At 36.0% G+C, this 14619-nt stretch overlaps 1 pseudogene; it reads right to left on the bottom strand.

Annotated features, from left to right (window-relative positions):
* Nucleotides 1-14213, bottom strand: part of LOC142238147 (nose resistant to fluoxetine protein 6-like) — a 52392-nt pseudogene extending 38179 nt beyond the window's left edge.
* Between the last annotated feature and the right edge of the window lie 406 nt (nucleotides 14214-14619).

Consider the following 14619-nt stretch of genomic DNA (forward strand, 5'->3'; position numbering starts at 1 on the left):
AATCTTATTCTACGTATCTTTTGTAATATGTTCCATTTTACACAATGTGAATTCGTTTATTAGTTTCTTTTTTACGGCTAATTTTCTATAATGTGTTTTTAACTAACGTATTATCATTTAAATAAACAAAATGTGCCAAATTTGCCAGATTGTTTTAAGAACAAGCAGTTGCCACATGTTTCTCATATATTGTATTTTGGGCTACTAGGATGTCTGTAACAGATTTACATTTTCAGTTTTTCCAATATCCACTGAGTTTTTGCCACAGAATCAATGACCATTGGCCCTTCCACTATCTTCCTTCCTACAAAAATTACTTGAATGGTCCTAAAGGTAAATGAGGCTCAATACACCTCCGGAATTTTGTAATGTATAAAAATCATATCCGAAGGAGCGACATTGTAAAAGATCCAATGATGAAGAGTATTCTAAATTTATTATTCATATACAGGATTTGTTAATAAGTATCACTTAAACTAACATTTAATATGGCCGTTAACTTTTCCTTGCGCGATTAATATTACAGCTGAGGTCAGCAAAATTTTCACAAACATTCGATAATGCATCGTTTAAATATTATTTAGTTTTCCAATTTCAAACGTTCAAATTTGTTCGTTTTTACGGGATTTGTAAACTATGCAACCGGTCCAAATAAAATCTGAAATATAACTAAAATTTAATTCAAAGTTGAGATCGGAATTAAACTCCTATTATTATTTGATATTTCAAGGTGACCGACTGGAGTTGCATTGAGATGTATATGTAAACATTATTTTTATTTGCAATAGAGCATACATATATTGAATAGGAAGTTGCCATGGTTAAAGTAATGCTTCGTTATATATTACCCCAGAATTGTATAAAAACAAAAAAAGTGAGTAAAATAGAAAGTCGGGCGGGGCCGACTATATCATACCCTGAACTACCCCCAGTGAATTAGTAAATATAAACATTTGGGGGATCATTGGTATAGGTTTGGGAGATGAACCGCATTTCCTTATTTATGAAGATTAAGGAGTACATGTTTATTGCAAGTTTATAACAATCTGAATAGAAACGCCTGATATTAGGAGCTATATTTGGTTTTACACCTACAGAGTTAGGTTAGGTATAGTGACAGCCCGATATATCAGGCTACTTAGACTATTCAGTCCATTGCGATACTTCAGTGGTGAACTTCTCTCTTATCAATGAGTGCTGCCCGATTCTATGTTAAGGTCAATGACGAGGGACCTCTTATTAAAGCCGAATCTAGACTTGGGCAAAATCGTTGACCGTAGTGATTCGGACTCATCGTTCCTTTTGTCATTTAGTTTTAATTTCAATTTACGCTCCATCGTTCCTCGGATCGCAGTTTGATTTTTGTACCCTCCACCATAGGATGGGGGTATATTAACTTTGTCATTCCGTTTGTAACACATCGAAATATTGCTCTAAGACCCCATAATATATATATATATTCTGGGTCGTGGTGAAATTCTGAGTCGATCTAAGCACGTCCGTCCGTCCGTCCGTCTGTCCGTCTGTCCGTCCGTCCGTCTGTCCGTCTGTCCGGCTGTCCGTCCGTCTGTGGAAATCACGCTAACTTCCGAACGAAACAAGCTATCGACTTGAAACTTGGCACAAGTAGTTGTTATTGATGTAGGTCGGATGGTATTGAAAATGGGCCATATCGGACCACGTTTACGTATAGCCCCCATATAAACCGATCCCCAAATTTGGCTTGGGGAGCCTCCCGGAGCAGCAAAATTAATCCGATCCGGTTGAAATTTGGTACGTGGTCTAAGTATACGGTCTCTAACAACCATGCAAAAATTGGTCCATATCGGTCCATAATTATATATAGCCCCCATATAAACCGATCCCCAGATTTGACCTCCGGAGCCTCTTGGAGGGGCAAAATTCATCCGATCCGATTGAAATTTGGTACCTGATGTTAGTATATGGTCTCTAACAACCATGCAAACATTGGTCCATATCGGTCCATAATTATATATAGCCCCCATATAAACCGATCCCCAGATTTGACCTCCGGAGACTTTTGGAGGGGCAAAATTCATCCAATCCGGTTGAAATTTGGTACCTGATGTTAGTATACGGCCTCTAAAACCATGCAAAAATTGGTCCATATCGGTCCATAATTATATATAGCTCCCATATAAACCGATCCCCAGATTTGATCACCGGAGCCTCTTGGAGGAGCAAAATTCATCCGATCCGGTTGAAATTTAGTACGTGGTCTTAGTATACGGTTTTTAACAACCATGCAAAAATTGGTCCATATCGGTCCATAATTATATATAGCCCCCATATAAACCGATCCCCAGATTTGACCTCCGGAGCCTCTTGGAGGGGCAAAATTCATCCGATCCGGTTGAAATTTGGTACCTGATGTTAGTTTACGGCCTCTAATAACCATGCAAAAATTGGTCCATATCGGTCCATAATTATATATAGCCCCCATATAAACCGATCCCCAGATTTGACCTCCGGAGCCTCTTGGAAGAGCAAAATTCATCCGATCCAGTTGAAATTTGGTACATGGTGTTAGTATATGGTGTCTAACAACCATGCAAAAATTGGTCCATATCGGTCCATAATTATATATAGTTCCCATATAAACCGTCCCCAGATTTGACGTCCGGAACCTCTTGGAGGAGCAAAAGTCATCCGATACCGTTGAAATTTGGTACATTTTGTCAATATATGGCCTCTAACAGCCATGTAAAAATTGGTCCATATCGGTCTTTAGTTATATATATCCGATGACTTATTACACAAAAATTGGTCCATATCGCCAAAAATAATCTACCAAAACTTTATTTCCATAGAAAATTTTGTCAAATTTTATTACTGTAGAAAGTTTTGTCAAAATTTCATTTCTATAGAAAGTTTTGTCAAAAGATTATTTCTATACAAATGTTTGTCAAAATTTTATTTCCATAGAAAATTTTGTCAAAATTTTATTTCTATAGAAAATTTTGAAATCTACCAAATCTTTATTTCCATAGAAAATTTTGTCAAATTTTATTACTATAGAAAGTTTTGTTAAAATTTCATTTCTATAGAAAGTTTTGTCAAAAGTTTATTCTATAGACATGTTTGTCAAAATTTTATTTCTATAGAAAATTTTGTAAAAAATTTATTTCTGTAGAAAATTTTGTCAACATTTTATTTCTATACTAAGTTTTGTCATAATTTCATTTCTATACAAAATTTTGTCAACATTTTATTTCTATAGAAATTTTTGTCAAAATTGTATTGCTATAGAAAATTTTGTCAACATTTTACTTCCATAGAAAATTTTGTCAACATTTTATTTCTATATAAAATTTTGTCAAGTTTTTATTTCTATAGAAAATTTTGTCAAATTTTTATTTCTATAGAAAATTTTGTCAAAATTTTATTTCTATAGAAAATTTTGTCAAGGTTTCATTCCTATAGAAAATTTTGTCAAAATTTTATTTCTATAGAAAATTTTGTCAAACTAGATTATATACGTATTTAATCGGCCTTTTTATACCCACCACCATAAAATGGTGACGGGGGTATAATAAGTTTGTCATTCCGTTTGTAACACATCGAAATATCGATTTCCGACTATATAAAGTATATATATTCTTGATCAGGGAGAAATTCAAAGACGATATAAGCATGTCCGTCTGTCCGTCTGTCTGTCTGTCTGTCTGTCTGTTGTAATCACGCTACAGCCTTCAATAATGGCGATATCGTCCCGAAATTTGGCACAGATTCGTTTTTGGTTTGCAGGCAGGTCAAGTTCGAAGATGGGCTATATCGGTCCAAGTTTTGATATAGTCCCCATATAAACCGACCTCCCTATTTGGGGTCTTGGACCTATAAAAACCGAATTTTTTATCAGATTTGCCTGAAATTGGAAATCTAGAGGTATTTTGGAACAGTAAAGAGGTGTGTTGAAAATATTCCGTATCGGTCCATGTTTTGGTATAGCCCCCATATAGACAGATCTCCCGATTTTTCTTCTTGGGCGTCTAGAAACTATATTTACCATCCGATTTGCCTGAAATTGGAAATCTAGAGGTATTTTGGAGCCATAAAGAGGTGTGTCGAAAATGGTCCGTATCGATCCATGTTTTGGTATAGCCCCCATATAGACCGATCTCCCGATTTTGCTTCTTATGCGTCTAGAAACAGTATTTTCTATCCGATTTGTATGAAATTGAAAATCTACAGGTATTTTGGGACCATAAAGAGGTGTGTCGAAAATGGTCCGTATCGGTCCATGTTTTGATATAGCCCCCATATAAACCAACCTCCCGATTTGGAGTCTTGGGCCTATAAAAACCGTAGTTTTTATCCAATTTGCCTGAAATTGGAAATATAGAGGTATTTGAGGACCATTAAAAGGTATGCCGAAAATGGTGCCCATCGGTTCATGTTTTGGTATAGCCCCCATATAAACCGATCTCCCGATTTTGCTTCTAGGTCTTCTAGAAACTATTTTTACCATCCGATTTGCCTGAAATTGGAAATCTAGAGGTATTTGAGGACCATAACAAGGTGTGACGAAAATGGTGCTCATCGGTCCATGTTTTGGTATAGCCCCCCTATAGACCGATCTCCCGATTTTGCTTCTTGGGCTTCTAGAAACTATATTTTCTATCCGATTTTCCTGAAATTGAAAATCTAGAGTTGTTTTGGGACCATAAAAAGGTGTGTCGAAAATGGTGCCCATCGGTCCATGTTTTGGTATAGCCCCCCTATAGACCGATCTCCCGATTTTGCTTCTTGGGCTTCTAGAAACTATATTTACCATCCGATTTGCCTGAAATTCTTGAGCTCCTATAAACTTTATTTATTACCCGATTTGCCTGAAATTCGAAGTCGATATGTATTTTTACACCACTAATAAGTGTGCCGAAATTGAGGTATATCGAGGTCCATTTTTTTGGTACAACCCCCATATAGACTGATCTCTCGATTCTTGGACGTCTAGAGACTATATTTTTTAGCCGATTTGTTTGAAATTGAAAATCTGGAGGTATTTTAAGATCACAAATATGTGATTAGCAAATGATGCCTATCGGTCCATGTTTTAGGATAGGTTAGGATAGGTTATGTGGCAGCCCGATGTATCAGGCTCACTTAGACTATTCAGTCCATTGTGATACCACAGTGGTGAACTTCTCTCTTATCACTGAGTGCTGCCCGATTCCATGTTAAGCTCAATGACAAGGGACCTCCTTTTTATAGCCGAGTCCGAACGGCGTTCCACATTGCAGTGAAACCACTTAGAGAAGCTTTGTAACCCTCAGAAATGTCACCAGCATTACTGAGGTGGGATAATCCACCGCTGAAAAACTTTTTGGTGTTCGGTCGTAGCAGGAATCGAACCCACGACCTTGTGTATGCAAGGCGGGCATGCTAACCATTGCACCACGGTGGCTCCCGGTCCATGTTTTGGTATAGCCCCAATATAGATCGATTCCCGGCTTTATTTCTTGGGCTTCTAGAATCCGTAGTTTTTATACGATTTGCTGGAAATTAGTAATCTATAATGAAATTTTAGACAAACGAAATTTCCTTTTCTTATAAAGTATTTTCGTTTATTCAACGATTGTCTCTAAAATGTGTGTAAAAAAAAACTTTGCTTGTCTAAAATTACGTTTCTCAAAAAAGAAAACACTTATTTCATGGTCATGAAAATTGCTTGAAACTGATAGTAGAATTTCCAGATTTAACTCATCGTATTTGTTTAAATAATGGCGGAAAAAATCTACAGATTTAAGATTTCAAATCAAGGCGTAATTTCATCATATACACTGTTAGAAAAATATGTTTTTCATATGTTCCGATATAAACAAAATGTGTTTCGGGCACAATTTTTAAACACAATATATTTAAGTGCAAACATGTAATGTTCCTAAACGAACACAAAATGTTTGGGACACATATGTTAATATGTTAGAATATATTATGTTTGGGGCATGAATGTTTCATAAAAATAATATGCGTGAATGTAAACATATATAAATTTACAAATTTCGAGTAAACATGTATATGTTGTGATACTTTATTCAGAGAGCGACAGAGAGAGAGAGTTAGTATAGAGAAAGAAATAGAGATGGAAATCGGGAGGGTTGAATAAAAAGATATCAACATAACACAGCGAGAGAATGAAATGAGAGCAATTTCTGTGAAACCGCTTTTATGTTGTTTCGGAAAACTGTTTTATAATATGGCCAAAAATTTGGTATGCTTAAGTCTAAATATTATTTAATTTGAATAGTAGATTGAGTATTCGGAATAAAGAGAATAGACATTCGGAACCAAGAAAATAGACATTTGAAAAAAAAACAGCATATTTGTATTACAGAAAAAGATGCGAAGAACTCAAAAATTTCGTGGAAGTTAAAAATATGTGAGGGAATGAACACAATCTTCTTTGGGGAATTCTTCCAAGCATATACTATTTTTGGACTCAAAATGCTTCCAAACACATAATATGCTCACATAAAACAAACATATTAATGTTTCGGCGGTATCCAATAATACATGTGCTTCCTGCAAAATATGTTTGGAACATATGTTAGAGAAGCGATTTTTTTTTGAGGGTGTACACGATATGTTTATAATTCTCTAAAACTCAAACATATTTGGTTCTCATAAATCCAGAATCTGATCTGGTCTTCATAGATATAATCTTTAAAGTTTGTCTTCGGGAACTGACTTGCTTGGGAGAAGATTTGTCATCAAACCCCCTACAATTCTATATATTATCAAGTAACCCACTACGACGAAGAGTTTTCAAAGTAAACTATTATATTTGATTCTTGGTGGTGGGTATTTAAGATTCGGCGCGGCCGAATTTACTGCTTTATATACTTGTTTTGTTTAATATATACCCCGCATGGGCTAACTTACAATTTAGAAGACAGTGTTAAAAAGTTTTACGATACCTTGCCATCGGCAAGTGTAATTCGATTGTGGATGACAGCCTTTAGTAGAAGTTCCTACGCAATCCATGGTGGAGGGTACATAAGATTCGGCCTGGCCGAACTTACGGCCGTATATACTTGTTTTGTTTAATATATACCCCGTATGGGCTAACTTACAATTTAGAAGACAGTGTTAAAAAGTTTTACGATACCTTGCCATCGGCAAGTGTAATTCGATTGTGGATGACAGCCTTTAGTAGAAGTTCCTACGCAATCCATGGTGGAGGGTACATAAGATTCGGCCTGGCCGAACTTACGGCCGTATATACTTGTTTTACTTCTGTTTGAACTATTTGCCAATTCATTCATTTTGGCGCGTATGTATTTAACAGCCAATTTCTGATATCCGAACGAAATCAATTGCGAACGAACGGTAGTCACTCACTTTCGTCTAGATTTGGCTTTCTCTAACTTCCTTTCGTTCGTTCGCATGGCTTACGTTACTTTCAAATGCTATCATTACCAGATCTGGAACTAGTGACAGTCGTTCCTTTTAGTGAACCGTTCATTGGAACTAGTTCGTTCCGGAACGACACAAGACTAGCCGAGTCCGAACGGCGTTCCACATTGCAGTGAAACCACTTATGTCCTAAAAAAAACTCGTGGAAGTGGGAAGATGTGAGGGAAGGTGCAATTAGCCAGAATTTTTTTGTTAGTCTGTATGAAATTGTTTTTACATCCTATTAAAGAATCAACGTTTATAACAACAAGTATATACAGCAGTAAGTTCGGCCGGGCCGAATATTTAAATACCCACCAACATGAATCAAATATAATAATTCACTTTGAAAACTCTTCGTCGTAGCGGGTTTCTTGATAATATATAGAATTTTAGGGGGTTTGATGACAAATTTTCTCCCAAGCAAATCAGTTCAACCACATTCTACCTATGAAGACTTGATAAGATTCTGGATTTATGGATACGATGAGTAAATTTTAGACAAGCAAAATTTTCTTTTGACACAAATTTTAGAGACAATCGTTGAACCGCTTACCAAAAATTTGGATTAGTTTGCTCTAAACGAAAATACTTTATACAAAAAGGAAATTTCATATACATTTCATTCCGGAGGAAAATATTTTTTTCTTTGGGTGTACCCTCAAGAAGTTAAATCGGTCTGTATCGATGCTTTACCAAACGGGCCGTTTAAAATAAATGTGATACTGATTTTTGAGGGTCTAAAATTCCATTATATTTACATTTAAGTGCAAATCGGATAAAAACAAGGAGTTAAATCTTGAGATCGGTCTATGTGGAGGCTATACTAAAACGTGGGTCGACACACACCATATTCCATTCAAGAAGTCCCAGAAATAAATTCGGGAGTTAGGTCTATATGGGGGCTATACCAAAACATGGACCAATACTCACCACATGGACCGATACGGACCATTTTCTACACACCTTTTTATGGTCCTAAACTACCTCTAGATTTCTAATTTCCAGCAAATTGGATAAAAACTACTGATTCTAGAAGCTCCAGGAATAAATTCGGGAGATAGTTCTATATGGGGTCTATACCAAACCATGGACCGATACGGACCATTTTCGACACACCACTTTATGGTCCCAAAATACCTCTAGATTTCTAATTTCCGGCAAATTGGATAAAAACTACGGATTCCAGAAGCCCCAGGAATAAAGACGGGAGATACGGACCATTTTCGACACACCACTTTATAGTCCTAAAATACCTCTAGATTTTCAATTTCAGGCAAATCGGATAGAAAATACAGTTTCTAGACGCCCAAGAAGCAAAATCGGGAGATCGGTCTATATGGGGGCCATACCAAAAAATTAACCGATACACCTCAATTTCGGCACACATATTTGGGGTCCCAAAATACCTCTAGATTTCAAATTTCAGGCAAATCGGATAGTAAATACAGTTTAAAGAAGCTCAAGAATAAAAAATCAGGAGATCGGTCTATATAGCGACTATACCAAAACTTGGACCGATACGGACCATTTTCGACCCACCACTTTATGGTCAGTTTCTAGAAGCCCAAGAAGCAAAATCGGGAGATCGGTCTATATGGGGGCTATACCAAAACATGTACCGATGGGCACCATTTTCGGCACAACTTTTATGGTCCTCAAGTATGGATACAGTTTCTAGAAGCCCAAGAAGCAAAATCGGGAGATCGGTCTATATGGGGGCTATACCAAAACATGTACCGATGGGCACCATTTTCGGCACAACTTTTATGGTCCTCAAGTACCTCTAGATTTTCAATTTCAGGCAAATTGGATAAAAACTACGGGTTTTATAAGCCCAAGACCCCAAATCGGGAAGTCGGTTTATATGGGAACTATATCAAAACTTGGACCGATATAGCCCATTGACCAACCTTCAAACAAAAAAGTATATACGTTTCTCCCAAACACACTTCCTTTTAGCGAAAAGCAAATGGGAAACGATATTTGATTGTCTAGAATTTCGTTTGAGATTGTCTAGAATTTCGTTTGAGAATTTTTTTTTGCCTGTAAGTAAATATACTCCAATTCAAAAAAAAAAAGAAAATTACATATAAATAAAAAATAGACATAGTTAATTTTTTTCACTTGTTAAAGAAAATTTTATAGTTTGAGGAAAAAATTTGAGTTCAAAATTGCAAAAATATCTTTAGTGTCATACGAAGTTCAAGATTGGCACATTATTGGTAAAATTTAAAAATTTTAAGAAATTCTGAACTATTTTGGGGGAGAAAAGAATTTAGTAAATATTTTTACTTTATTTGTGTATATTTGTCCCCTTTTTTAGTTCATTTAACTGACGTACGCAAAAAAAATATTTAAGTCAAGAAACTTTCTTAATACATAATAATTCCACAAACTAAAATAGAATTTAATAATTTTCAAAGTAACTGTTAATCGTTTTTTATACCCACCACCATAGAATGGTGACGGGGGTATAATAAGTTTGTCGTTCCGTTTGTAACACATCGAAATATCGATTTCCGACTATATAAAGTATATATATTCTTGATCAGGGATAAATTCTAAGACGATATAAGCATGTCCGTCTGTCTGTCTACTGTAATCACGCTACAGCCTTCAATAATGGTGCTATCGTCCTGAAATTTGGCGCAGATTCGTCTTTTGTTTTTAGGCAGGTCAAGTTCGAAGATGGACTATATCGGTCCACGTTTTGATATATGTTAGTCCCCATATAAACCGACCTCCCGATTTGGGGTCTTGGGCTTATAAAAACTGTAGTTTTTATCCAATTTGCCTGAAATTGGAAATCTAGAGATATTTTAGGACCATAAAGAGATGTAGCGAAAATGGTGTCTATCGGTCCATGTTTTGGTATAGCCACATATGGACCTATTTCCCGATTTTGCTTCTTGGGCGTCTAGAAAGTGTTTTTTTATCCGATTTTCCTGAAATTTGAAATCTAGAGGTATTCTAGGACCATAAAGGCGTGTGTCGAAAGTGGTGAGTACCGGTCCATGTTTTGATGTAGCCCCCATATAGTCCGATCTCCCGATTTTATTTCTTGGTCTTCAAGAATCCGTATTTTTTACCCAATTTGCCTGAAATTGGAAATCTAGAGGTATTCTAGGACCATAAAGGGGTGTGCCGAATATATTGAGTATCGGTACAGTTTTTGATATAGCCCCCATACAGACCGATCTCCCGATTTTACTTCTTGGGCTTCTAGAATCCGTAGCTTTTACCCAATTTGCCTGAAATTGGAAATCTAGAGGTATTCTGGGAAAATAAAGAGATGCGCCGATAATGGTGATTATCGGACCATGTTTTGATATAGCCCCCATATAAACTGATCTCCCGATTTTACTTCTTGGGCTTCTAGAATCCGTTGTTTTTACCCAATTTGCCTGAAATTGGAAATCTAGAGGTATTCTAGGACCATAAAGAGGTATGTCGAATATATTGAGTATCGGTACAGTGTTTGATGTAGCCCCCTTATAAACCGGCCCTCCGATTTGGGGTCGAGATTCTAGAATTACAATTAAATGTGCTGAATGCTGTGTGTATCTTTCCATGTTTTGGTATAGCCCCCATTACACCGAACTCCCGATTTAACTCCTAGGGTTTCTAGAAGTTGTAGTTTTTATCCGATTTGCCACAAATTGAAAATATACTGGCATTTTAGACAAAGTGTATATGATTTAGTTTTATCGGTCCATTTGGTAAGGCCTCCATATAGACCGATTTCACTTATTGAGGGTATAGAAGGCGCACTGATCATGAAAATTGCTTGAAACTGAATGCAAAATTTCCAGATTTTACCTCTCGTAGTCATTTCAAGAATTGGGTTGAAAATCCACAGATTATAGATTTCAAATCAAGGCCTTATTTCGTCATTTTCTTGCACACTTACAGGAGATGTTTATAATTCCTCTAAATCTCAAACAAAAAATGGTTCTTATAAATTCAGAATCTGACCTAGTTTAGGTAAAATCTTTACATTTATCTGTGGGAAGCATACTGGTTGAACTGATCTGCTTGGGAAAATATCTGTAGTCAAACCCCCCTGAAATTTTCAAAGGAAACTATTATACTTGATTCATGGTGGTGGGTATTTAAGATTCGGCCCGGCCGAACTTACTTGTTTTAAGTTTTTTATCATTTATACAAAAATTCAATATATGTGACCAGCAAAAAAATTTGGAAGTTCTTCTAAAGGCACAACTTTAAAAGCACTTCCAAAAATGTCCTCCCATAGATGTTCTTTAAAGGGTGATACGGTCAAAATTTGGTCAATATAAACTTGACGTATTTCTTTCAATTTTGCTTTTAAAAAACACCCCTCATTTTGAAGGTGTGTGTGTGTAAAATGTCGCTGCTATTTTCATTTTGGAATTCACTCTTTAGTTGTCAAAATGCCGTCCAAGCAAGAAGAGCAGCGTATCAAAATTTTGCTCACGCATCGCGAAAATCCGAGCTACTCGCACGCAAAGCTGGAAAAATCGCTAAAAGTTTCCAAATCAACCGTTACAAATGTAATTAAAGTGTTTGGGGATCGTTTGTCGACAGCCAGGAAGTCTGGATCGGGGGGTAATCGAAAACCGGAAGCCGCTGAGACGACAAAGAGAGTTGCCGGTAGTTTCAAGCGAAACCCTAACCTCTCTCTCCGAGATGCCGCAAATAAGCTGGATGTATCGTCTACAACCGTGCATCGAGCCAAAAAACGAGCCGGACTATCGACTTACAAGAAGGTAGTGACTCCAAATCGCGATGATAAACAAAATATGATGGCCAAAGCGCGATCCCGGAGGCTGTACACGACGATGCTGACGAAGTTTGACTGCGTGGTAATGGACGACGAAACCTACGTCAAAGTCGACTACAAGCAGCTTCCGGGACAAGAGTTTTATACGGCAAAAGGAAGGGGAAATGTAGCAGATATTTTCAAGCACATAAAACTGTCAAAGTTCTCAAAGAAATATCTGGTTTGGCAAGCCATCTGTACCTGTGGCTTGAAAAGCAGCATTTTCATAGCTTCCGGGAGTGTCAACCAAGAATTTTACGTGAAAGAGTGTTTGAATAAACGTCTGCTGCCTTTCCTGAAGAAACACGGTTGTTCCGTACTGTTTTGGCCGGATTTGGCATCTTGCCATTACGGTAAAAAGGCCATGGAGTGGTACGCCGCTAACAACGTGCAGGTGGTTCCCAAGGACGAGAACCCTCCCAACACGCCAGAGCTCCGCCCAATTGAGAAATACTGGGCTATTGTCAAGCGGAACCTAAAGAAGACCAAAAAGACTGCTAAGGACGAGCAGCAGTTCAAGGCAAACTGGCTTTCTGCGGCGAAGAAGGTGGACAAGGTGGCTGTACAAAATCTGATGGCAGGTGTCAAGCGTGAGGCCCGGCAATTCGGATTTGGAAAAGCGAAAGCCTAACTGAATATTTTTCCTGAATTTTATACTAATTGAACTTGAAAAAGAAATTTAATTTGATTTTTTAAATAAACGATTTCACCGATTTACACGCGTTTTCCCTTGACCAAATTTTGACCGTATCACCCTTTACTTTAACTAAATACACAAGAAATTCTGTTAATTCGATTTTTTATAACTCTCGATTTTCGTATTTTTAATGGGTAATTTAAATTTTTTTTATTTCAAATATGTTAAAACAGAGTAAGAATTAGTAAAATGGTACAAATTATTAAAATTTTTCCAAAAAAATACTAACTCCATTCTAGAAAAATTACTCATTTTTGAGAATATTTGATATCAAACGTTTCAGACAAGCGTTAGAAGGCATCATGAATCATAAAAAGTTGTGCATGTTATTTATTTGGCAAAATATAACAAAATTTTTTAATTCACATCCAAGACACAGAATACGAATGACACCTTAAGAACTGATGCAAATTCAGGGCAACGTCTGTTCAAATGGAGAACATCCGTCCTATGACAAGTCTATGTTAAATTCATCGCTTCTGCGCAAATGTTGCACCACTTCCGGATACAAAAATAACATTTTCATTAATTTTTTGGCGACGCTTTTTTTACTGGGTGCTACTTTAATTTTTAAATTGGTATTTATTTGTATCATCTGAATAGCTTTGCTAATAACATATATCGCCAAAAGGAAATGAAAATCCAATTAATGGAATTAATATCATAATATTAATTTTATAGAGCCTAGATACCTTCGGACTTCCATAACATATAATCCCGATTTGAACCACTCATTAAAGATATTTTTTTTTGCCAAGTTTTAAAAATTATACGTGTCAGGGTTAGGAAAGTATATTCGAATGAAAATTTTAAGATTTGCAAGTCCTAAAATTGGTACTTGGGGGAATATCTATTTCAGTCTATAATCGCACCTGGTGGATGATGGATTTTTTGTTGGTATTAAAAATTGTACACTACATTGATTATTTGTTTTTGTATTTTCTCCATTGTAGTATTCATTAATGTTTACATTAGTTTATATTAATTCCTCACTTTAGAATATTTTTGTTTACCAGTGTAAACGTGATATTTTTTTATCTCATAAAATGTAATACAAAACTTCACCAAAAACCCGATTGATATTCACTAACCTTGATCTTGGTCAGGAGTTTGTTCATGGATGGTTGAAAACAATACTGAAGCCACTAATATTGGCGCTAAGGCTATTGTATAATTCATTTTAAGTTTTCAATTCACCACTATGACACAGGGATTGTTATTAAATTGAATCGCCGTTAAATGTGCAGCGATGCTAAAGGCTGTCAGCAACCGTCGCGTTGGACATTCAAAAATAAACTAAAGCCATGAAAGGGCATCCTTTCTTTGAGACACACTTCAGGCGTTTCATGTATCTATAAATGAATTAAATTTAATGCAATAAAAACTTGTATTTGTTATGCATTAAGCATGCAAAATATAAAATTCGATAACAGGATTTTTTTATGGAGAATTAAAATAAATAGTGACAACAAAAAATTCTGGTGGCTCTTCTTCATGAACTACGAGTACATTCAGAAAATTGCATTGCATAAATATGAATGTTCCAGGTCAAAGATTGCATGTCCTTAAAATTTTTTTTTTCAATTAAAAATTCCAATTAAAAAATTAATTGCAGCAATTATTTTTTCAATTGGAATAATTAATATTTTAATTGACTTTGATACTATCAAAAATAATTTTTCCTGTGTATAGTTAATTTTTT

The sequence above is a fragment of the Haematobia irritans genome, chromosome 5 (genome assembly GCF_050003625.1).
Source record: "Haematobia irritans isolate KBUSLIRL chromosome 5, ASM5000362v1, whole genome shotgun sequence".
NCBI classification, from domain to species: domain Eukaryota; kingdom Metazoa; phylum Arthropoda; class Insecta; order Diptera; family Muscidae; genus Haematobia; species Haematobia irritans.